Genomic DNA, 23467 nt, shown 5'->3' with positions numbered 1-23467 from the left:
CCGAAAAAAGAAAGAGGTTTCGGAGTGAGGCTCCTGAGATCTTGCTAGAGATGGAAGTCACTGGAGCGCTTGTCTCGCACGTCAGATTGGCCGAGCGGTCTAAGGCGCCAGATTTAAGCTCTGGTTCCCGTAAGGGAGCGTGGGTTCGAACCCCACATCTGACAATGCATTTTAAACATTCTGAAACTAACATACTCCCTTCATCTTATAGAACAAGTACATTACGCACAAACACGCCGTGGAGATTTTACTAGAGACGACAGTGACAGCAGTGCAGGCGTCGCACGTCCGATAGCTCGAGCGGCCGAAAACAAATAGCGGAACATATTTTTCTCGTGCCGAGTTTTAGCTCTTCTCACGGACGTTTCCGTGGTCGTTGTGTTGTGGCTCAGGGCTATTCCATTTTCCTTCCCTAAAAGGCAACGCGAGAGACTGTCAGGCAAATCCCAAGTGATCTGTACACGGACTAAGACGTCCGCACGTCTGGCAACATTCTCGCCAACTTGTATGCCGTGCCAACGACACGGGTTCATGTCCGATTACCGAAATTAGGCAGCGTTGGCCGTGGTTAGTGCTCGGCTGGGGACGAACTGGGAAGTCCGCGTGTCTTGGTTTCTTCAGTTTTGCCTTTTTCCTTCGTTTTTGGTGCTGCTGTGCGGTAATGGTACGGTCCAGCACGCTGACCCCCCTCTTGCTCTCGGTACGCAAAGGCGCGAACATGCGGCCACAGTCAAATGAAAGGGTCCGTTGTGTGTTTGTTGATGTGGCCTCTCCCAGTCGTTTCTAGCGCCTGTCCTCTACATATACGCCCATTTGCAAGCGTCAGCTTTTGCGTCAGCCGAGCAAAGTCGAGACAAGTCGACACATGGGGACACACGATGCTGTGAATCGTAATCCGCACTAGCCTACGAGGGGAGAAGGGAAACCATTCGTACCGTTGAAAACACTCTCCTGGGTAAAGGAGACAACTTCCGTGCGATGTCCGGGCTTCGAACCCGGAGCAGCTACTTGGGAAGCAACCATGCTGACCGACACACCACCACCGCCTTCTGCTACGCGCTGCTTGCGCCGTGATGTGTCGCCTTCCCTCCTGGCGCCAGAGGCCGAAGGCGATAGCGCTGCAGGCGCTCAACGCCGAGTGCGACGCGAGCACCACTGAACCCGATTTCCTGGTGCTGCTAGGGCGACATACCGTAACTAGGCGCAGAACTGACTTTCTCTGATAAATTGGCCCTTTAATGCGCATCAGGGCGAACACGAAATTTCTAATATGAAGTACTCACTGACGATCCAAAGGCGTTTCAGTATGCATGCGTCGGTACCACCGGGGCAGAGCCTAAGTATTGTAAAGTGAAGGCCGACAGTTAGAGCCTCACATGAAGTATTTCATTGGCTTCCCACGAGTGCGTAATGCAAAGCGTGGCTGTTGCTAGGAAACGGTCTTATTCGCCGTTCGTTAATATCTAGTTTTCTTTGCATCAATGTGAAAATGTTCCTATTACTAAATACAGTTTTGCTAGTTACAGTTCAAACTGGAAGCGACGGAAGAAAGCGGTCCAATGCGCCACATTGGTTCCCGAAAGCGAGGGTGCGTTTAGTACGCCACATCTGACATTGCGTCTTACATATTATTAAACTCACATAATTCCATTCTACCGAAAAAAGAAAGAGGTTTCGGAGTGAGGCTCCTGAGATCTTGCTAGAGATGGAAGTCACTGGAGCGCTTGTCTCGCACGTCAGATTGGCCGAGCGGTCTAAGGCGCCAGATTTAAGCTCTGGTTCCCGTAAGGGAGCGTGGGTTCGAACCCCACATCTGACAATGCATTTTAACATTCTGAAACTAACATACTCCCTTCATCTTATAGAACAAGTACATTACGCACAAACACGCCGTGGAGATTTTACTAGAGACGACAGTGACAGCAGTGCAGGCGTCGCACGTCCGATAGCTCGAGCGGCCGAAAACAAATAGCGGAACATATTTTTCTCGTGCCGAGTTTTAGCTCTTCTCACGGACGTTTCCGTGGTCGTTGTGTTGTGGCTCAGGGCTATTCCATTTTCCTTCCCTAAAGGCAACGCGAGAGACTGTCAGGCAAATCCCAAGTGATCTGTACACGGACTAAGACGTCCGCACGTCTGGCAACATTCTCGCCAACTTGTATGCCGTGCCAACGACACGGGTTCATGTCCGATTACCGAAATTAGGCAGCGTTGGCCGTGGTTAGTGCTCGGCTGGGGACGAACTGGGAAGTCCGCGTGTCTTGGTTTCTTCAGTTTTGCCTTTTTCCTTCGTTTTTGGTGCTGCTGTGCGGTAATGGTACGGTCCAGCACGCTGACCCCCCTCTTGCTCTCGGTACGCAAAGGCGCGAACATGCGGCCACAGTCAAATGAAAGGGTCCGTTGTGTGTTTGTTGATGTGGCCTCTCCCAGTCGTTTCTAGCGCCTGTCCTCTACATATACGCCCATTTGCAAGCGTCAGCTTTTGCGTCAGCCGAGCAAAGTCGAGACAAGTCGACACATGGGGACACACGATGCTGTGAATCGTAATCCGCACTAGCCTACGAGGGGAGAAGGGAAACCATTCGTACCGTTGAAAACACTCTCCTGGGTAAAGGAGACAACTTCCGTGCGATGTCCGGGCTTCGAACCCGGAGCAGCTACTTGGGAAGCAACCATGCTGACCGACACACCACCACCGCCTTCTGCTACGCGCTGCTTGCGCCGTGATGTGTCGCCTTCCCTCCTGGCGCCAGAGGCCGAAGGCGATAGCGCTGCAGGCGCTCAACGCCGAGTGCGACGCGAGCACCACTGAACCCGATTTCCTGGTGCTGCTAGGGCGACATACCGTAACTAGGCGCAGAACTGACTTTCTCTGATAAATTGGCCCTTTAATGCGCATCAGGGCGAACACGAAATTTCTAATATGAAGTACTCACTGACGATCCAAAGGCGTTTCAGTATGCATGCGTCGGTACCACCGGGGCAGAGCCTAAGTATTGTAAAGTGAAGGCCGACAGTTAGAGCCTCACATGAAGTATTTCATTGGCTTCCCACGAGTGCGTAATGCAAAGCGTGGCTGTTGCTAGGAAACGGTCTTATTCGCCGTTCGTTAATATCTAGTTTTCTTTGCATCAATGTGAAAATGTTCCTATTACTAAATACAGTTTTGCTAGTTACAGTTCAAACTGGAAGCGACGGAAGAAAGCGGTCCAATGCGCCACATTGGTTCCCGAAAGCGAGGGTGCGTTTAGTACGCCACATCTGACATTGCGTCTTACATATTATTAAACTCACATAATTCCATTCTACCGAAAAAAGAAAGAGGTTTCGGAGTGAGGCTCCTGAGATCTTGCTAGAGATGGAAGTCACTGGAGCGCTTGTCTCGCACGTCAGATTGGCCGAGCGGTCTAAGGCGCCAGATTTAAGCTCTGGTTCCCGTAAGGGAGCGTGGGTTCGAACCCCACATCTGACAATGCATTTTAAACATTCTGAAACTAACATACTCCCTTCATCTTATAGAACAAGTACATTACGCACAAACACGCCGTGGAGATTTTACTAGAGACGACAGTGACAGCAGTGCAGGCGTCGCACGTCCGATAGCTCGAGCGGCCGAAAACAAATAGCGGAACATATTTTTCTCGTGCCGAGTTTTAGCTCTTCTCACGGACGTTTCCGTGGTCGTTGTGTTGTGGCTCAGGGCTATTCCATTTTCCTTCCCTAAAAGGCAACGCGAGAGACTGTCAGGCAAATCCCAAGTGATCTGTACACGGACTAAGACGTCCGCACGTCTGGCAACATTCTCGCCAACTTGTATGCCGTGCCAACGACACGGGTTCATGTCCGATTACCGAAATTAGGCAGCGTTGGCCGTGGTTAGTGCTCGGCTGGGGACGAACTGGGAAGTCCGCGTGTCTTGGTTTCTTCAGTTTTGCCTTTTTCCTTCGTTTTTGGTGCTGCTGTGCGGTAATGGTACGGTCCAGCACGCTGACCCCCCTCTTGCTCTCGGTACGCAAAGGCGCGAACATGCGGCCACAGTCAAATGAAAGGGTCCGTTGTGTGTTTGTTGATGTGGCCTCTCCCAGTCGTTTCTAGCGCCTGTCCTCTACATATACGCCCATTTGCAAGCGTCAGCTTTTGCGTCAGCCGAGCAAAGTCGAGACAAGTCGACACATGGGGACACACGATGCTGTGAATCGTAATCCGCACTAGCCTACGAGGGGAGAAGGGAAACCATTCGTACCGTTGAAAACACTCTCCTGGGTAAAGGAGACAACTTCCGTGCGATGTCCGGGCTTCGAACCCGGAGCAGCTACTTGGGAAGCAACCATGCTGACCGACACACCACCACCGCCTTCTGCTACGCGCTGCTTGCGCCGTGATGTGTCGCCTTCCCTCCTGGCGCCAGAGGCCGAAGGCGATAGCGCTGCAGGCGCTCAACGCCGAGTGCGACGCGAGCACCACTGAACCCGATTTCCTGGTGCTGCTAGGGCGACATACCGTAACTAGGCGCAGAACTGACTTTCTCTGATAAATTGGCCCTTTAATGCGCATCAGGGCGAACACGAAATTTCTAATATGAAGTACTCACTGACGATCCAAAGGCGTTTCAGTATGCATGCGTCGGTACCACCGGGGCAGAGCCTAAGTATTGTAAAGTGAAGGCCGACAGTTAGAGCCTCACATGAAGTATTTCATTGGCTTCCCACGAGTGCGTAATGCAAAGCGTGGCTGTTGCTAGGAAACGGTCTTATTCGCCGTTCGTTAATATCTAGTTTTCTTTGCATCAATGTGAAAATGTTCCTATTACTAAATACAGTTTTGCTAGTTACAGTTCAAACTGGAAGCGACGGAAGAAAGCGGTCCAATGCGCCACATTGGTTCCCGAAAGCGAGGGTGCGTTTAGTACGCCACATCTGACATTGCGTCTTACATATTATTAAACTCACATAATTCCATTCTACCGAAAAAAGAAAGAGGTTTCGGAGTGAGGCTCCTGAGATCTTGCTAGAGATGGAAGTCACTGGAGCGCTTGTCTCGCACGTCAGATTGGCCGAGCGGTCTAAGGCGCCAGATTTAAGCTCTGGTTCCCGTAAGGGAGCGTGGGTTCGAACCCCACATCTGACAATGCATTTTAAACATTCTGAAACTAACATACTCCCTTCATCTTATAGAACAAGTACATTACGCACAAACACGCCGTGGAGATTTTACTAGAGACGACAGTGACAGCAGTGCAGGCGTCGCACGTCCGATAGCTCGAGCGGCCGAAAACAAATAGCGGAACATATTTTTCTCGTGCCGAGTTTTAGCTCTTCTCACGGACGTTTCCGTGGTCGTTGTGTTGTGGCTCAGGGCTATTCCATTTTCCTTCCCTAAAAGGCAACGCGAGAGACTGTCAGGCAAATCCCAAGTGATCTGTACACGGACTAAGACGTCCGCACGTCTGGCAACATTCTCGCCAACTTGTATGCCGTGCCAACGACACGGGTTCATGTCCGATTACCGAAATTAGGCAGCGTTGGCCGTGGTTAGTGCTCGGCTGGGGACGAACTGGGAAGTCCGCGTGTCTTGGTTTCTTCAGTTTTGCCTTTTTCCTTCGTTTTTGGTGCTGCTGTGCGGTAATGGTACGGTCCAGCACGCTGACCCCCCTCTTGCTCTCGGTACGCAAAGGCGCGAACATGCGGCCACAGTCAAATGAAAGGGTCCGTTGTGTGTTTGTTGATGTGGCCTCTCCCAGTCGTTTCTAGCGCCTGTCCTCTACATATACGCCCATTTGCAAGCGTCAGCTTTCGCGTCAGCCGAGCAAAGTCGAGACAAGTCGACACATGGGGACACACGATGCTGTGAATCGTAATCCGCACTAGCCTACGAGGGGAGAAGGGAAACCATTCGTACCGTTGAAAACACTCTCCTGGGTAAAGGAGACAACTTCCGTGCGATGTCCGGGCTTCGAACCCGGAGCAGCTACTTGGGAAGCAACCATGCTGACCGACACACCACCACCGCCTTCTGCTACGCGCTGCTTGCGCCGTGATGTGTCGCCTTCCCTCCTGGCGCCAGAGGCCGAAGGCGATAGCGCTGCAGGCGCTCAACGCCGAGTGCGACGCGAGCACCACTGAACCCGATTTCCTGGTGCTGCTAGGGCGACATACCGTAACTAGGCGCAGAACTGACTTTCTCTGATAAATTGGCCCTTTAATGCGCATCAGGGCGAACACGAAATTTCTAATATGAAGTACTCACTGACGATCCAAAGGCGTTTCAGTATGCATGCGTCGGTACCACCGGGGCAGAGCCTAAGTATTGTAAAGTGAAGGCCGACAGTTAGAGCCTCACATGAAGTATTTCATTGGCTTCCCACGAGTGCGTAATGCAAAGCGTGGCTGTTGCTAGGAAACGGTCTTATTCGCCGTTCGTTAATATCTAGTTTTCTTTGCATCAATGTGAAAATGTTCCTATTACTAAATACAGTTTTGCTAGTTACAGTTCAAACTGGAAGCGACGGAAGAAAGCGGTCCAATGCGCCACATTGGTTCCCGAAAGCGAGGGTGCGTTTAGTACGCCACATCTGACATTGCGTCTTACATATTATTAAACTCACATAATTCCATTCTACCGAAAAAAGAAAGAGGTTTCGGAGTGAGGCTCCTGAGATCTTGCTAGAGATGGAAGTCACTGGAGCGCTTGTCTCGCACGTCAGATTGGCCGAGCGGTCTAAGGCGCCAGATTTAAGCTCTGGTTCCCGTAAGGGAGCGTGGGTTCGAACCCCACATCTGACAATGCATTTTAAACATTCTGAAACTAACATACTCCCTTCATCTTATAGAACAAGTACATTACGCACAAACACGCCGTGGAGATTTTACTAGAGACGACAGTGACAGCAGTGCAGGCGTCGCACGTCCGATAGCTCGAGCGGCCGAAAACAAATAGCGGAACATATTTTTCTCGTGCCGAGTTTTAGCTCTTCTCACGGACGTTTCCGTGGTCGTTGTGTTGTGGCTCAGGGCTATTCCATTTTCCTTCCCTAAAAGGCAACGCGAGAGACTGTCAGGCAAATCCCAAGTGATCTGTACACGGACTAAGACGTCCGCACGTCTGGCAACATTCTCGCCAACTTGTATGCCGTGCCAACGACACGGGTTCATGTCCGATTACCGAAATTAGGCAGCGTTGGCCGTGGTTAGTGCTCGGCTGGGGACGAACTGGGAAGTCCGCGTGTCTTGGTTTCTTCAGTTTTGCCTTTTTCCTTCGTTTTTGGTGCTGCTGTGCGGTAATGGTACGGTCCAGCACGCTGACCCCCCTCTTGCTCTCGGTACGCAAAGGCGCGAACATGCGGCCACAGTCAAATGAAAGGGTCCGTTGTGTGTTTGTTGATGTGGCCTCTCCCAGTCGTTTCTAGCGCCTGTCCTCTACATATACGCCCATTTGCAAGCGTCAGCTTTTGCGTCAGCCGAGCAAAGTCGAGACAAGTCGACACATGGGGACACACGATGCTGTGAATCGTAATCCGCACTAGCCTACGAGGGGAGAAGGGAAACCATTCGTACCGTTGAAAACACTCTCCTGGGTAAAGGAGACAACTTCCGTGCGATGTCCGGGCTTCGAACCCGGAGCAGCTACTTGGGAAGCAACCATGCTGACCGACACACCACCACCGCCTTCTGCTACGCGCTGCTTGCGCCGTGATGTGTCGCCTTCCCTCCTGGCGCCAGAGGCCGAAGGCGATAGCGCTGCAGGCGCTCAACGCCGAGTGCGACGCGAGCACCACTGAACCCGATTTCCTGGTGCTGCTAGGGCGACATACCGTAACTAGGCGCAGAACTGACTTTCTCTGATAAATTGGCCCTTTAATGCGCATCAGGGCGAACACGAAATTTCTAATATGAAGTACTCACTGACGATCCAAAGGCGTTTCAGTATGCATGCGTCGGTACCACCGGGGCAGAGCCTAAGTATTGTAAAGTGAAGGCCGACAGTTAGAGCCTCACATGAAGTATTTCATTGGCTTCCCACGAGTGCGTAATGCAAAGCGTGGCTGTTGCTAGGAAACGGTCTTATTCGCCGTTCGTTAATATCTAGTTTTCTTTGCATCAATGTGAAAATGTTCCTATTACTAAATACAGTTTTGCTAGTTACAGTTCAAACTGGAAGCGACGGAAGAAAGCGGTCCAATGCGCCACATTGGTTCCCGAAAGCGAGGGTGCGTTTAGTACGCCACATCTGACATTGCGTCTTACATATTATTAAACTCACATAATTCCATTCTACCGAAAAAAGAAAGAGGTTTCGGAGTGAGGCTCCTGAGATCTTGCTAGAGATGGAAGTCACTGGAGCGCTTGTCTCGCACGTCAGATTGGCCGAGCGGTCTAAGGCGCCAGATTTAAGCTCTGGTTCCCGTAAGGGAGCGTGGGTTCGAACCCCACATCTGACAATGCATTTTAAACATTCTGAAACTAACATACTCCCTTCATCTTATAGAACAAGTACATTACGCACAAACACGCCGTGGAGATTTTACTAGAGACGACAGTGACAGCAGTGCAGGCGTCGCACGTCCGATAGCTCGAGCGGCCGAAAACAAATAGCGGAACATATTTTTCTCGTGCCGAGTTTTAGCTCTTCTCACGGACGTTTCCGTGGTCGTTGTGTTGTGGCTCAGGGCTATTCCATTTTCCTTCCCTAAAAGGCAACGCGAGAGACTGTCAGGCAAATCCCAAGTGATCTGTACACGGACTAAGACGTCCGCACGTCTGGCAACATTCTCGCCAACTTGTATGCCGTGCCAACGACACGGGTTCATGTCCGATTACCGAAATTAGGCAGCGTTGGCCGTGGTTAGTGCTCGGCTGGGGACGAACTGGGAAGTCCGCGTGTCTTGGTTTCTTCAGTTTTGCCTTTTTCCTTCGTTTTTGGTGCTGCTGTGCGGTAATGGTACGGTCCAGCACGCTGACCCCCCTCTTGCTCTCGGTACGCAAAGGCGCGAACATGCGGCCACAGTCAAATGAAAGGGTCCGTTGTGTGTTTGTTGATGTGGCCTCTCCCAGTCGTTTCTAGCGCCTGTCCTCTACATATACGCCCATTTGCAAGCGTCAGCTTTCGCGTCAGCCGAGCAAAGTCGAGACAAGTCGACACATGGGGACACACGATGCTGTGAATCGTAATCCGCACTAGCCTACGAGGGGAGAAGGGAAACCATTCGTACCGTTGAAAACACTCTCCTGGGTAAAGGAGACAACTTCCGTGCGATGTCCGGGCTTCGAACCCGGAGCAGCTACTTGGGAAGCAACCATGCTGACCGACACACCACCACCGCCTTCTGCTACGCGCTGCTTGCGCCGTGATGTGTCGCCTTCCCTCCTGGCGCCAGAGGCCGAAGGCGATAGCGCTGCAGGCGCTCAACGCCGAGTGCGACGCGAGCACCACTGAACCCGATTTCCTGGTGCTGCTAGGGCGACATACCGTAACTAGGCGCAGAACTGACTTTCTCTGATAAATTGGCCCTTTAATGCGCATCAGGGCGAACACGAAATTTCTAATATGAAGTACTCACTGACGATCCAAAGGCGTTTCAGTATGCATGCGTCGGTACCACCGGGGCAGAGCCTAAGTATTGTAAAGTGAAGGCCGACAGTTAGAGCCTCACATGAAGTATTTCATTGGCTTCCCACGAGTGCGTAATGCAAAGCGTGGCTGTTGCTAGGAAACGGTCTTATTCGCCGTTCGTTAATATCTAGTTTTCTTTGCATCAATGTGAAAATGTTCCTATTACTAAATACAGTTTTGCTAGTTACAGTTCAAACTGGAAGCGACGGAAGAAAGCGGTCCAATGCGCCACATTGGTTCCCGAAAGCGAGGGTGCGTTTAGTACGCCACATCTGACATTGCGTCTTACATATTATTAAACTCACATAATTCCATTCTACCGAAAAAAGAAAGAGGTTTCGGAGTGAGGCTCCTGAGATCTTGCTAGAGATGGAAGTCACTGGAGCGCTTGTCTCGCACGTCAGATTGGCCGAGCGGTCTAAGGCGCCAGATTTAAGCTCTGGTTCCCGTAAGGGAGCGTGGGTTCGAACCCCACATCTGACAATGCATTTTAAACATTCTGAAACTAACATACTCCCTTCATCTTATAGAACAAGTACATTACGCACAAACACGCCGTGGAGATTTTACTAGAGACGACAGTGACAGCAGTGCAGGCGTCGCACGTCCGATAGCTCGAGCGGCCGAAAACAAATAGCGGAACATATTTTTCTCGTGCCGAGTTTTAGCTCTTCTCACGGACGTTTCCGTGGTCGTTGTGTTGTGGCTCAGGGCTATTCCATTTTCCTTCCCTAAAAGGCAACGCGAGAGACTGTCAGGCAAATCCCAAGTGATCTGTACACGGACTAAGACGTCCGCACGTCTGGCAACATTCTCGCCAACTTGTATGCCGTGCCAACGACACGGGTTCATGTCCGATTACCGAAATTAGGCAGCGTTGGCCGTGGTTAGTGCTCGGCTGGGGACGAACTGGGAAGTCCGCGTGTCTTGGTTTCTTCAGTTTTGCCTTTTTCCTTCGTTTTTGGTGCTGCTGTGCGGTAATGGTACGGTCCAGCACGCTGACCCCCCTCTTGCTCTCGGTACGCAAAGGCGCGAACATGCGGCCACAGTCAAATGAAAGGGTCCGTTGTGTGTTTGTTGATGTGGCCTCTCCCAGTCGTTTCTAGCGCCTGTCCTCTACATATACGCCCATTTGCAAGCGTCAGCTTTTGCGTCAGCCGAGCAAAGTCGAGACAAGTCGACACATGGGGACACACGATGCTGTGAATCGTAATCCGCACTAGCCTACGAGGGGAGAAGGGAAACCATTCGTACCGTTGAAAACACTCTCCTGGGTAAAGGAGACAACTTCCGTGCGATGTCCGGGCTTCGAACCCGGAGCAGCTACTTGGGAAGCAACCATGCTGACCGACACACCACCACCGCCTTCTGCTACGCGCTGCTTGCGCCGTGATGTGTCGCCTTCCCTCCTGGCGCCAGAGGCCGAAGGCGATAGCGCTGCAGGCGCTCAACGCCGAGTGCGACGCGAGCACCACTGAACCCGATTTCCTGGTGCTGCTAGGGCGACATACCGTAACTAGGCGCAGAACTGACTTTCTCTGATAAATTGGCCCTTTAATGCGCATCAGGGCGAACACGAAATTTCTAATATGAAGTACTCACTGACGATCCAAAGGCGTTTCAGTATGCATGCGTCGGTACCACCGGGGCAGAGCCTAAGTATTGTAAAGTGAAGGCCGACAGTTAGAGCCTCACATGAAGTATTTCATTGGCTTCCCACGAGTGCGTAATGCAAAGCGTGGCTGTTGCTAGGAAACGGTCTTATTCGCCGTTCGTTAATATCTAGTTTTCTTTGCATCAATGTGAAAATGTTCCTATTACTAAATACAGTTTTGCTAGTTACAGTTCAAACTGGAAGCGACGGAAGAAAGCGGTCCAATGCGCCACATTGGTTCCCGAAAGCGAGGGTGCGTTTAGTACGCCACATCTGACATTGCGTCTTACATATTATTAAACTCACATAATTCCATTCTACCGAAAAAAGAAAGAGGTTTCGGAGTGAGGCTCCTGAGATCTTGCTAGAGATGGAAGTCACTGGAGCGCTTGTCTCGCACGTCAGATTGGCCGAGCGGTCTAAGGCGCCAGATTTAAGCTCTGGTTCCCGTAAGGGAGCGTGGGTTCGAACCCCACATCTGACAATGCATTTTAAACATTCTGAAACTAACATACTCCCTTCATCTTATAGAACAAGTACATTACGCACAAACACGCCGTGGAGATTTTACTAGAGACGACAGTGACAGCAGTGCAGGCGTCGCACGTCCGATAGCTCGAGCGGCCGAAAACAAATAGCGGAACATATTTTTCTCGTGCCGAGTTTTAGCTCTTCTCACGGACGTTTCCGTGGTCGTTGTGTTGTGGCTCAGGGCTATTCCATTTTCCTTCCCTAAAAGGCAACGCGAGAGACTGTCAGGCAAATCCCAAGTGATCTGTACACGGACTAAGACGTCCGCACGTCTGGCAACATTCTCGCCAACTTGTATGCCGTGCCAACGACACGGGTTCATGTCCGATTACCGAAATTAGGCAGCGTTGGCCGTGGTTAGTGCTCGGCTGGGGACGAACTGGGAAGTCCGCGTGTCTTGGTTTCTTCAGTTTTGCCTTTTTCCTTCGTTTTTGGTGCTGCTGTGCGGTAATGGTACGGTCCAGCACGCTGACCCCCCTCTTGCTCTCGGTACGCAAAGGCGCGAACATGCGGCCACAGTCAAATGAAAGGGTCCGTTGTGTGTTTGTTGATGTGGCCTCTCCCAGTCGTTTCTAGCGCCTGTCCTCTACATATACGCCCATTTGCAAGCGTCAGCTTTCGCGTCAGCCGAGCAAAGTCGAGACAAGTCGACGCATGGGGACACACGATGCTGTGAATCGTAATCCGCACTAGCCTACGAGGGGAGAAGGGAAACCATTCGTACCGTTGAAAACACTCTCCTGGGTAAAGGAGACAACTTCCGTGCGATGTCCGGGCTTCGAACCCGGAGCAGCTACTTGGGAAGCAACCATGCTGACCGACACACCACCACCGCCTTCTGCTACGCGCTGCTTGCGCCGTGATGTGTCGCCTTCCCTCCTGGCGCCAGAGGCCGAAGGCGATAGCGCTGCAGGCGCTCAACGCCGAGTGCGACGCGAGCACCACTGAACCCGATTTCCTGGTGCTGCTAGGGCGACATACCGTAACTAGGCGCAGAACTGACTTTCTCTGATAAATTGGCCCTTTAATGCGCATCAGGGCGAACACGAAATTTCTAATATGAAGTACTCACTGACGATCCAAAGGCGTTTCAGTATGCATGCGTCGGTACCACCGGGGCAGAGCCTAAGTATTGTAAAGTGAAGGCCGACAGTTAGAGCCTCACATGAAGTATTTCATTGGCTTCCCACGAGTGCGTAATGCAAAGCGTGGCTGTTGCTAGGAAACGGTCTTATTCGCCGTTCGTTAATATCTAGTTTTCTTTGCATCAATGTGAAAATGTTCCTATTACTAAATACAGTTTTGCTAGTTACAGTTCAAACTGGAAGCGACGGAAGAAAGCGGTCCAATGCGCCACATTGGTTCCCGAAAGCGAGGGTGCGTTTAGTACGCCACATCTGACATTGCGTCTTACATATTATTAAACTCACATAATTCCATTCTACCGAAAAAAGAAAGAGGTTTCGGAGTGAGGCTCCTGAGATCTTGCTAGAGATGGAAGTCACTGGAGCGCTTGTCTCGCACGTCAGATTGGCCGAGCGGTCTAAGGCGCCAGATTTAAGCTCTGGTTCCCGTAAGGGAGCGTGGGTTCGAACCCCACATCTGACAATGCATTTTAAACATTCTGAAACTAACATACTCCCTTCATCTTATAGAACAAGTACATTACGCACAAACACGCCGTGGAGATTTTACTAGAGACGACAGTGACAGCAGTGCAGGCGTCGCACGTCCGATAGCTCGAGCGGCCGAAAACAAATAGCGGAACATATTTTTCTCGTGCCGAGTTTTAGCTCTTCTCACGGACGTTTCCGTGGTCGTTGTGTTGTGGCTCAGGGCTATTCCATTTTCCTTCCCTAAAAGGCAACGCGAGAGACTGTCAGGCAAATCCCAAGTGATCTGTACACGGACTAAGACGTCCGCACGTCTGGCAACATTCTCGCCAACTTGTATGCCGTGCCAACGACACGGGTTCATGTCCGATTACCGAAATTAGGCAGCGTTGGCCGTGGTTAGTGCTCGGCTGGGGACGAACTGGGAAGTCCGCGTGTCTTGGTTTCTTCAGTTTTGCCTTTTTCCTTCGTTTTTGGTGCTGCTGTGCGGTAATGGTACGGTCCAGCACGCTGACCCCCCTCTTGCTCTCGGTACGCAAAGGCGCGAACATGCGGCCACAGTCAAATGAAAGGGTCCGTTGTGTGTTTGTTGATGTGGCCTCTCCCAGTCGTTTCTAGCGCCTGTCCTCTACATATACGCCCATTTGCAAGCGTCAGCTTTTGCGTCAGCCGAGCAAAGTCGAGACAAGTCGACACATGGGGACACACGATGCTGTGAATCGTAATCCGCACTAGCCTACGAGGGGAGAAGGGAAACCATTCGTACCGTTGAAAACACTCTCCTGGGTAAAGGAGACAACTTCCGTGCGATGTCCGGGCTTCGAACCCGGAGCAGCTACTTGGGAAGCAACCATGCTGACCGACACACCACCACCGCCTTCTGCTACGCGCTGCTTGCGCCGTGATGTGTCGCCTTCCCTCCTGGCGCCAGAGGCCGAAGGCGATAGCGCTGCAGGCGCTCAACGCCGAGTGCGACGCGAGCACCACTGAACCCGATTTCCTGGTGCTGCTAGGGCGACATACCGTAACTAGGCGCAGAACTGACTTTCTCTGATAAATTGGCCCTTTAATGCGCATCAGGGCGAACACGAAATTTCTAATATGAAGTACTCACTGACGATCCAAAGGCGTTTCAGTATGCATGCGTCGGTACCACCGGGGCAGAGCCTAAGTATTGTAAAGTGAAGGCCGACAGTTAGAGCCTCACATGAAGTATTTCATTGGCTTCCCACGAGTGCGTAATGCAAAGCGTGGCTGTTGCTAGGAAACGGTCTTATTCGCCGTTCGTTAATATCTAGTTTTCTTTGCATCAATGTGAAAATGTTCCTATTACTAAATACAGTTTTGCTAGTTACAGTTCAAACTGGAAGCGACGGAAGAAAGCGGTCCAATGCGCCACATTGGTTCCCGAAAGCGAGGGTGCGTTTAGTACGCCACATCTGACATTGCGTCTTACATATTATTAAACTCACATAATTCCATTCTACCGAAAAAAGAAAGAGGTTTCGGAGTGAGGCTCCTGAGATCTTGCTAGAGATGGAAGTCACTGGAGCGCTTGTCTCGCACGTCAGATTGGCCGAGCGGTCTAAGGCGCCAGATTTAAGCTCTGGTTCCCGTAAGGGAGCGTGGGTTCGAACCCCACATCTGACAATGCATTTTAAACATTCTGAAACTAACATACTCCCTTCATCTTATAGAACAAGTACATTACGCACAAACACGCCGTGGAGATTTTACTAGAGACGACAGTGACAGCAGTGCAGGCGTCGCACGTCCGATAGCTCGAGCGGCCGAAAACAAATAGCGGAACATATTTTTCTCGTGCCGAGTTTTAGCTCTTCTCACGGACGTTTCCGTGGTCGTTGTGTTGTGGCTCAGGGCTATTCCATTTTCCTTCCCTAAAAGGCAACGCGAGAGACTGTCAGGCAAATCCCAAGTGATCTGTACACGGACTAAGACGTCCGCACGTCTGGCAACATTCTCGCCAACTTGTATGCCGTGCCAACGACACGGGTTCATGTCCGATTACCGAAATTAGGCAGCGTTGGCCGTGGTTAGTGCTCGGCTGGGGACGAACTGGGAAGTCCGCGTGTCTTGGTTTCTTCAGTTTTGCCTTTTTCCTTCGTTTTTGGTGCTGCTGTGCGGTAATGGTACGGTCCAGCACGCTGACCCCCCTCTTGCTCTCGGTACGCAAAGGCGCGAACATGCGGCCACAGTCAAATGAAAGGGTCCGTTGTGTGTTTGTTGATGTGGCCTCTCCCAGTCGTTTCTAGCGCCTGTCCTCTACATATACGCCCATTTGCAAGCGTCAGCTTTTGCGTCAGCCGAGCAAAGTCGAGACAAGTCGACACATGGGGACACACGATGCTGTGAATCGTAATCCGCACTAGCCTACGAGGGGAGAAGGGAAACCATTCGTACCGTTGAAAACACTCTCCTGGGTAAAGGAGACAACTTCCGTGCGATGTCCGGGCTTCGAACCCGGAGCAGCTACTTGGGAAGCAACCATGCTGACCGACACACCACCACCGCCTTCTGCTACGCGCTGCTTGCGCCGTGATGTGTCGCCTTCCCTCCTGGCGCCAGAGGCCGAAGGCGATAGCGCTGCAGGCGCTCAACGCCGAGTGCGACGCGAGCACCACTGAACCCGATTTCCTGGTGCTGCTAGGGCGACATACCGTAACTAGGCGCAGAACTGACTTTCTCTGATAAATTGGCCCTTTAATGCGCATCAGGGCGAACACGAAATTTCTAATATGAAGTACTCACTGACGATCCAAAGGCGTTTCAGTATGCATGCGTCGGTACCACCGGGGCAGAGCCTAAGTATTGTAAAGTGAAGGCCGACAGTTAGAGCCTCACATGAAGTATTTCATTGGCTTCCCACGAGTGCGTAATGCAAAGCGTGGCTGTTGCTAGGAAACGGTCTTATTCGCCGTTCGTTAATATCTAGTTTTCTTTGCATCAATGTGAAAATGTTCCTATTACTAAATACAGTTTTGCTAGTTACAGTTCAAACTGGAAGCGACGGAAGAAAGCGGTCCAATGCGCCACATTGGTTCCCGAAAGCGAGGGTGCGTTTAGTACGCCACATCTGACATTGCGTCTTACATATTATTAAACTCACATAATTCCATTCTACCGAAAAAAGAAAGAGGTTTCGGAGTGAGGCTCCTGAGATCTTGCTAGAGATGGAAGTCACTGGAGCGCTTGTCTCGCACGTCAGATTGGCCGAGCGGTCTAAGGCGCCAGATTTAAGCTCTGGTTCCCGTAAGGGAGCGTGGGTTCGAACCCCACATCTGACAATGCATTTTAAACATTCTGAAACTAACATACTCCCTTCATCTTATAGAACAAGTACATTACGCACAAACACGCCGTGGAGATTTTACTAGAGACGACAGTGACAGCAGTGCAGGCGTCGCACGTCCGATAGCTCGAGCGGCCGAAAACAAATAGCGGAACATATTTTTCTCGTGCCGAGTTTTAGCTCTTCTCACGGACGTTTCCGTGGTCGTTGTGTTGTGGCTCAGGGCTATTCCATTTTCCTTCCCTAAAAGGCAACGCGAGAGACTGTCAGGCAAATCCCAAGTGATCTGTACACGGACTAAGACGTCCGCACGTCTGGCAACATTCTCGCCAACTTGTATGCCGTGCCAACGACACGGGTTCATGTCCGATTACCGAAATTAGGCAGCGTTGGCCGTGGTTAGTGCTCGGCTGGGGACGAACTAGGAAGTCCGCGTGTCTTGGTTTCTTCAGTTTTGCCTTTTTCCTTCGTTTTTGGTGCTGCTGTGCGGTAATGGTACGGTCCAGCACGCTGACCCCCCTCTTGCTCTCGGTACGCAAAGGCGCGAACATGCGGCCACAGTCAAATGAAAGGGTCCGTTGTGTGTTTGTTGATGTGGCCTCTCCCAGTCGTTTCTAGCGCCTGTCCTCTACATATACGCCCATTTGCAAGCGTCAGCTTTTGCGTCAGCCGAGCAAAGTCGAGACAAGTCGACACATGGGGACACACGATGCTGTGAATCGTAATCCGCACTAGCCTACGAGGGGAGAAGGGAAACCATTCGTACCGTTGAAAACACTCTCCTGGGTAAAGGAGACAACTTCCGTGCGATGTCCGGGCTTCGAACCCGGAGCAGCTACTTGGGAAGCAACCATGCTGACCGACACACCACCACCGCCTTCTGCTACGCGCTGCTTGCGCCGTGATGTGTCGCCTTCCCTCCTGGCGCCAGAGGCCGAAGGCGATAGCGCTGCAGGCGCTCAACGCCGAGTGCGACGCGAGCACCACTGAACCCGATTTCCTGGTGCTGCTAGGGCGACATACCGTAACTAGGCGCAGAACTGACTTTCTCTGATAAATTGGCCCTTTAATGCGCATCAGGGCGAACACGAAATTTCTAATATGAAGTACTCACTGACGATCCAAAGGCGTTTCAGTATGCATGCGTCGGTACCACCGGGGCAGAGCCTAAGTATTGTAAAGTGAAGGCCGACAGTTAGAGCCTCACATGAAGTATTTCATTGGCTTCCCACGAGTGCGTAATGCAAAGCGTGGCTGTTGCTAGGAAACGGTCTTATTCGCCGTTCGTTAATATCTAGTTTTCTTTGCATCAATGTGAAAATGTTCCTATTACTAAATACAGTTTTGCTAGTTACAGTTCAAACTGGAAGCGACGGAAGAAAGCGGTCCAATGCGCCACATTGGTTCCCGAAAGCGAGGGTGCGTTTAGTACGCCACATCTGACATTGCGTCTTACATATTATTAAACTCACATAATTCCATTCTACCGAAAAAAGAAAGAGGTTTCGGAGTGAGGCTCCTGAGATCTTGCTAGAGATGGAAGTCACTGGAGCGCTTGTCTCGCACGTCAGATTGGCCGAGCGGTCTAAGGCGCCAGATTTAAGCTCTGGTTCCCGTAAGGGAGCGTGGGTTCGAACCCCACATCTGACAATGCATTTTAAACATTCTGAAACTAACATACTCCCTTCATCTTATAGAACAAGTACATTACGCACAAACACGCCGTGGAGATTTTACTAGAGACGACAGTGACAGCAGTGCAGGCGTCGCACGTCCGATAGCTCGAGCGGCCGAAAACAAATAGCGGAACATATTTTTCTCGTGCCGAGTTTTAGCTCTTCTCACGGACGTTTCCGTGGTCGTTGTGTTGTGGCTCAGGGCTATTCCATTTTCCTTCCCTAAAAGGCAACGCGAGAGACTGTCAGGCAAATCCCAAGTGATCTGTACACGGACTAAGACGTCCGCACGTCTGGCAACATTCTCGCCAACTTGTATGCCGTGCCAACGACACGGGTTCATGTCCGATTACCGAAATTAGGCAGCGTTGGCCGTGGTTAGTGCTCGGCTGGGGACGAACTGGGAAGTCCGCGTGTCTTGGTTTCTTCAGTTTTGCCTTTTTCCTTCGTTTTTGGTGCTGCTGTGCGGTAATGGTACGGTCCAGCACGCTGACCCCCCTCTTGCTCTCGGTACGCAAAGGCGCGAACATGCGGCCACAGTCAAATGAAAGGGTCCGTTGTGTGTTTGTTGATGTGGCCTCTCCCAGTCGTTTCTAGCGCCTGTCCTCTACATATACGCCCATTTGCAAGCGTCAGCTTTTGCGTCAGCCGAGCAAAGTCGAGACAAGTCGACACATGGGGACACACGATGCTGTGAATCGTAATCCGCACTAGCCTACGAGGGGAGAAGGGAAACCATTCGTACCGTTGAAAACACTCTCCTGGGTAAAGGAGACAACTTCCGTGCGATGTCCGGGCTTCGAACCCGGAGCAGCTACTTGGGAAGCAACCATGCTGACCGACACACCACCACCGCCTTCTGCTACGCGCTGCTTGCGCCGTGATGTGTCGCCTTCCCTCCTGGCGCCAGAGGCCGAAGGCGATAGCGCTGCAGGCGCTCAACGCCGAGTGCGACGCGAGCACCACTGAACCCGATTTCCTGGTGCTGCTAGGGCGACATACCGTAACTAGGCGCAGAACTGACTTTCTCTGATAAATTGGCCCTTTAATGCGCATCAGGGCGAACACGAAATTTCTAATATGAAGTACTCACTGACGATCCAAAGGCGTTTCAGTATGCATGCGTCGGTACCACCGGGGCAGAGCCTAAGTATTGTAAAGTGAAGGCCGACAGTTAGAGCCTCACATGAAGTATTTCATTGGCTTCCCACGAGTGCGTAATGCAAAGCGTGGCTGTTGCTAGGAAACGGTCTTATTCGCCGTTCGTTAATATCTAGTTTTCTTTGCATCAATGTGAAAATGTTCCTATTACTAAATACAGTTTTGCTAGTTACAGTTCAAACTGGAAGCGACGGAAGAAAGCGGTCCAATGCGCCACATTGGTTCCCGAAAGCGAGGGTGCGTTTAGTACGCCACATCTGACATTGCGTCTTACATATTATTAAACTCACATAATTCCATTCTACCGAAAAAAGAAAGAGGTTTCGGAGTGAGGCTCCTGAGATCTTGCTAGAGATGGAAGTCACTGGAGCGCTTGTCTCGCACGTCAGATTGGCCGAGCGGTCTAAGGCGCCAGATTTAAGCTCTGGTTCCCGTAAGGGAGCGTGGGTTCGAACCCCACATCTGACAATGCATTTTAAACATTCTGAAACTAACATACTCCCTTCATCTTATAGAACAAGTACATTACGCACAAACACGGCGTGGAGATTTTACTAGAGACGACAGTGACAGCAGTGCAGGCGTCGCACGTCCGATAGCTCGAGCGGCCGAAAACAAATAGCGGAACATATTTTTCTCGTGCCGAGTTTTAGCTCTTCTCACGGACGTTTCCGTGGTCGTTGTGTTGTGGCTCAGGGCTATTCCATTTTCCTTCCCTAAAAGGCAACGCGAGAGACTGTCAGGCAAATCCCAAGTGATCTGTACACGGACTAAGACGTCCGCACGTCTGGCAACATTCTCGCCAACTTGTATGCCGTGCCAACGACACGGGTTCATGTCCGATTACCGAAATTAGGCAGCGTTGGCCGTGGTTAGTGCTCGGCTGGGGACGAACTGGGAAGTCCGCGTGTCTTGGTTTCTTCAGTTTTGCCTTTTTCCTTCGTTTTTGGTGCTGCTGTGCGGTAATGGTACGGTCCAGCACGCTGACCCCCCTCTTGCTCTCGGTACGCAAAGGCGCGAACATGCGGCCACAGTCAAATGAAAGGGTCCGTTGTGTGTTTGTTGATGTGGCCTCTCCCAGTCGTTTCTAGCGCCTGTCCTCTACATATACGCCCATTTGCAAGCGTCAGCTTTTGCGTCAGCCGAGCAAAGTCGAGACAAGTCGACACATGGGGACACACGATGCTGTGAATCGTAATCCGCACTAGCCTACGAGGGGAGAAGGGAAACCATTCGTACCGTTGAAAACACTCTCCTGGGTAAAGGAGACAACTTCCGTGCGATGTCCGGGCTTCGAACCCGGAGCAGCTACTTGGGAAGCAACCATGCTGACCGACACACCACCACCGCCTTCTGCTACGCGCTGCTTGCGCCGTGATGTGTCGCCTTCCCTCCTGGCGCCAGAGGCCGAAGGCGATAGCGCTGCAGGCGCTCAACGCCGAGTGCGACGCGAGCACCACTGAACCCGATTTCCTGGTGCTGCTAGGGCGACATACCGTAACTAGGCGCAGAACTGACTTTCTCTGATAAATTGGCCCTTTAATGCGCATCAGGGCGAACACGAAATTTCTAATATGAAGTACTCACTGACGATCCAAAGGCGTTTCAGTATGCATGCGTCGGTACCACCGGGGCAGAGCCTAAGTATTGTAAAGTGAAGGCCGACAGTTAGAGCCTCACATGAAGTATTTCATTGGCTTCCCACGAGTGCGTAATGCAAAGCGTGGCTGTTGCTAGGAAACGGTCTTATTCGCCGTTCGTTAATATCTAGTTTTCTTTGCATCAATGTGAAAATGTTCCTATTACTAAATACAGTTTTGCTAGTTACAGTTCAAACTGGAAGCGACGGAAGAAAGCGGTCCAATGCGCCACATTGGTTCCCGAAAGCGAGGGTGCGTTTAGTACGCCACATCTGACATTGCGTCTTACATATTATTAAACTCACATAATTCCATTCTACCGAAAAAAGAAAGAGGTTTCGGAGTGAGGCTCCTGAGATCTTGCTAGAGATGGAAGTCACTGGAGCGCTTGTCTCGCACGTCAGATTGGCCGAGCGGTCTAAGGCGCCAGATTTAAGCTCTGGTTCCCGTAAGGGAGCGTGGGTTCGAACCCCACATCTGACAATGCATTTTAAACATTCTGAAACTAACATACTCCCTTCATCTTATAGAACAAGTACATTACGCACAAACACGCCGTGGAGATTTTACTAGAGACGACAGTGACAGCAGTGCAGGCGTCGCACGTCCGATAGCTCGAGCGGCCGAAAACAAATAGCGGAACATATTTTTCTCGTGCCGAGTTTTAGCTCTTCTCACGGACGTTTCCGTGGTCGTTGTGTTGTGGCTCAGGGCTATTCCATTTTCCTTCCCTAAAAGGCAACGCGAGAGACTGTCAGGCAAATCCCAAGTGATCTGTACACGGACTAAGACGTCCGCACGTCTGGCAACATTCTCGCCAACTTGTATGCCGTGCCAACGACACGGGTTCATGTCCGATTACCGAAATTAGGCAGCGTTGGCCGTGGTTAGTGCTCGGCTGGGGACGAACTGGGAAGTCCGCGTGTCTTGGTTTCTTCAGTTTTGCCTTTTTCCTTCGTTTTTGGTGCTGCTGTGCGGTAATGGTACGGTCCAGCACGCTGACCCCCCTCTTGCTCTCGGTACGCAAAGGCGCGAACATGCGGCCACAGTCAAATGAAAGGGTCCGTTGTGTGTTTGTTGATGTGGCCTCTCCCAGTCGTTTCTAGCGCCTGTCCTCTACATATACGCCCATTTGCAAGCGTCAGCTTTTGCGTCAGCCGAGCAAAGTCGATACAAGTCGACACATGGGGACACACGATGCTGTGAATCGTAATCCGCACTAGCCTACGAGGGGAGAAGGGAAACCATTCGTACCGTTGAAAACACTCTCCTGGGTAAAGGAGACAACTTCCGTGCGATGTCCGGGCTTCGAACCCGGAGCAGCTACTTGGGAAGCAACCATGCTGACCGACACACCACCACCGCCTTCTGCTACGCGCTGCTTGCGCCGTGATGTGTCGCCTTCCCTCCTGGCGCCAGAGGCCGAAGGCGATAGCGCTGCAGGCGCTCAACGCCGAGTGCGACGCGAGCACCACTGAACCCGATTTCCTGGTGCTGCTAGGGCGACATACCGTAACTAGGCGCAGAACTGACTTTCTCTGATAAATTGGCCCTTTAATGCGCATCAGGGCGAACACGAAATTTCTAATATGAAGTACTCACTGACGATCCAAAGGCGTTTCAGTATGCATGCGTCGGTACCACCGGGGCAGAGCCTAAGTATTGTAAAGTGAAGGCCGACAGTTAGAGCCTCACATGAAGTATTTCATTGGCTTCCCACGAGTGCGTAATGCAAAGCGTGGCTGTTGCTAGGAAACGGTCTTATTCGCCGTTCGTTAATATCTAGTTTTCTTTGCATCAATGTGAAAATGTTCCTATTACTAAATACAGTTTTGCTAGTTACAGTTCAAACTGGAAGCGACGGAAGAAAGCGGTCCAATGCGCCACATTGGTTCCCGAAAGCGAGGGTGCGTTTAGTACGCCACATCTGACATTGCGTCTTACATATTATTAAACTCACATAATTCCATTCTACCGAAAAAAGAAAGAGGTTTCGGAGTGAGGCTCCTGAGATCTTGCTAGAGATGGAAGTCACTGGAGCGCTTGTCTCGCACGTCAGATTGGCCGAGCGGTCTAAGGCGCCAGATTTAAGCTCTGGTTCCCGTAAGGGAGCGTGGGTTCGAACCCCACATCTGACAATGCATTTTAAACATTCTGAAACTAACATACTCCCTTCATCTTATAGAACAAGTACATTACGCACAAACACGCCGTGGAGATTTTACTAGAGACGACAGTGACAGCAGTGCAGGCGTCGCACGTCCGATAGCTCG

The 23467-nt window shown here is 51.3% G+C and overlaps 15 non-coding genes across 15 annotated transcripts; all 15 read left to right on the top strand.

Moving 5' to 3' along the window:
• The first annotated feature begins 80 nt into the window (after positions 1-80).
• On the top strand, positions 81-164 carry Trnal-uaa. Its single transcript has one exon. It is a non-coding gene; the product is annotated as a tRNA-Leu (tRNA).
• Positions 165-1735: 1571 nt separating this feature from the next.
• On the top strand, positions 1736-1819 carry Trnal-uaa. Its single transcript has one exon. It is a non-coding gene; the product is annotated as a tRNA-Leu (tRNA).
• Positions 1820-3388: 1569 nt separating this feature from the next.
• On the top strand, positions 3389-3472 carry Trnal-uaa. Its single transcript has one exon. It is a non-coding gene; the product is annotated as a tRNA-Leu (tRNA).
• A 1571-nt stretch (positions 3473-5043) lies between these two features.
• Positions 5044-5127, top strand: Trnal-uaa. Its single transcript has one exon. It is a non-coding gene; the product is annotated as a tRNA-Leu (tRNA).
• A 1571-nt stretch (positions 5128-6698) lies between these two features.
• On the top strand, positions 6699-6782 carry Trnal-uaa. Its single transcript has one exon. It is a non-coding gene; the product is annotated as a tRNA-Leu (tRNA).
• Positions 6783-8353: 1571 nt separating this feature from the next.
• Trnal-uaa lies at positions 8354-8437 on the top strand. Its single transcript has one exon. It is a non-coding gene; the product is annotated as a tRNA-Leu (tRNA).
• A 1571-nt stretch (positions 8438-10008) lies between these two features.
• On the top strand, positions 10009-10092 carry Trnal-uaa. The gene has a single exon. It is a non-coding gene; the product is annotated as a tRNA-Leu (tRNA).
• A 1571-nt stretch (positions 10093-11663) lies between these two features.
• On the top strand, positions 11664-11747 carry Trnal-uaa. Its single transcript has one exon. It is a non-coding gene; the product is annotated as a tRNA-Leu (tRNA).
• Positions 11748-13318: 1571 nt separating this feature from the next.
• Trnal-uaa lies at positions 13319-13402 on the top strand. The gene has a single exon. It is a non-coding gene; the product is annotated as a tRNA-Leu (tRNA).
• Positions 13403-14973: 1571 nt separating this feature from the next.
• On the top strand, positions 14974-15057 carry Trnal-uaa. The gene has a single exon. It is a non-coding gene; the product is annotated as a tRNA-Leu (tRNA).
• A 1571-nt stretch (positions 15058-16628) lies between these two features.
• Trnal-uaa lies at positions 16629-16712 on the top strand. The gene has a single exon. It is a non-coding gene; the product is annotated as a tRNA-Leu (tRNA).
• Positions 16713-18283: 1571 nt separating this feature from the next.
• On the top strand, positions 18284-18367 carry Trnal-uaa. Its single transcript has one exon. It is a non-coding gene; the product is annotated as a tRNA-Leu (tRNA).
• A 1571-nt stretch (positions 18368-19938) lies between these two features.
• On the top strand, positions 19939-20022 carry Trnal-uaa. Its single transcript has one exon. It is a non-coding gene; the product is annotated as a tRNA-Leu (tRNA).
• A 1571-nt stretch (positions 20023-21593) lies between these two features.
• Trnal-uaa lies at positions 21594-21677 on the top strand. The gene has a single exon. It is a non-coding gene; the product is annotated as a tRNA-Leu (tRNA).
• A 1571-nt stretch (positions 21678-23248) lies between these two features.
• Trnal-uaa lies at positions 23249-23332 on the top strand. The gene has a single exon. It is a non-coding gene; the product is annotated as a tRNA-Leu (tRNA).
• Positions 23333-23467: the final 135 nt, after the last annotated feature.

The sequence above is a fragment of the Schistocerca americana genome, unplaced genomic scaffold (assembly GCF_021461395.2).
Source record: "Schistocerca americana isolate TAMUIC-IGC-003095 unplaced genomic scaffold, iqSchAmer2.1 HiC_scaffold_1183, whole genome shotgun sequence".
Taxonomy (NCBI): Eukaryota; Metazoa; Arthropoda; class Insecta; order Orthoptera; family Acrididae; genus Schistocerca; species Schistocerca americana.
The sequence above is the reverse complement of the archived record's forward strand: the minus strand, read 5'-3'. Positions and strand labels throughout refer to the sequence as shown.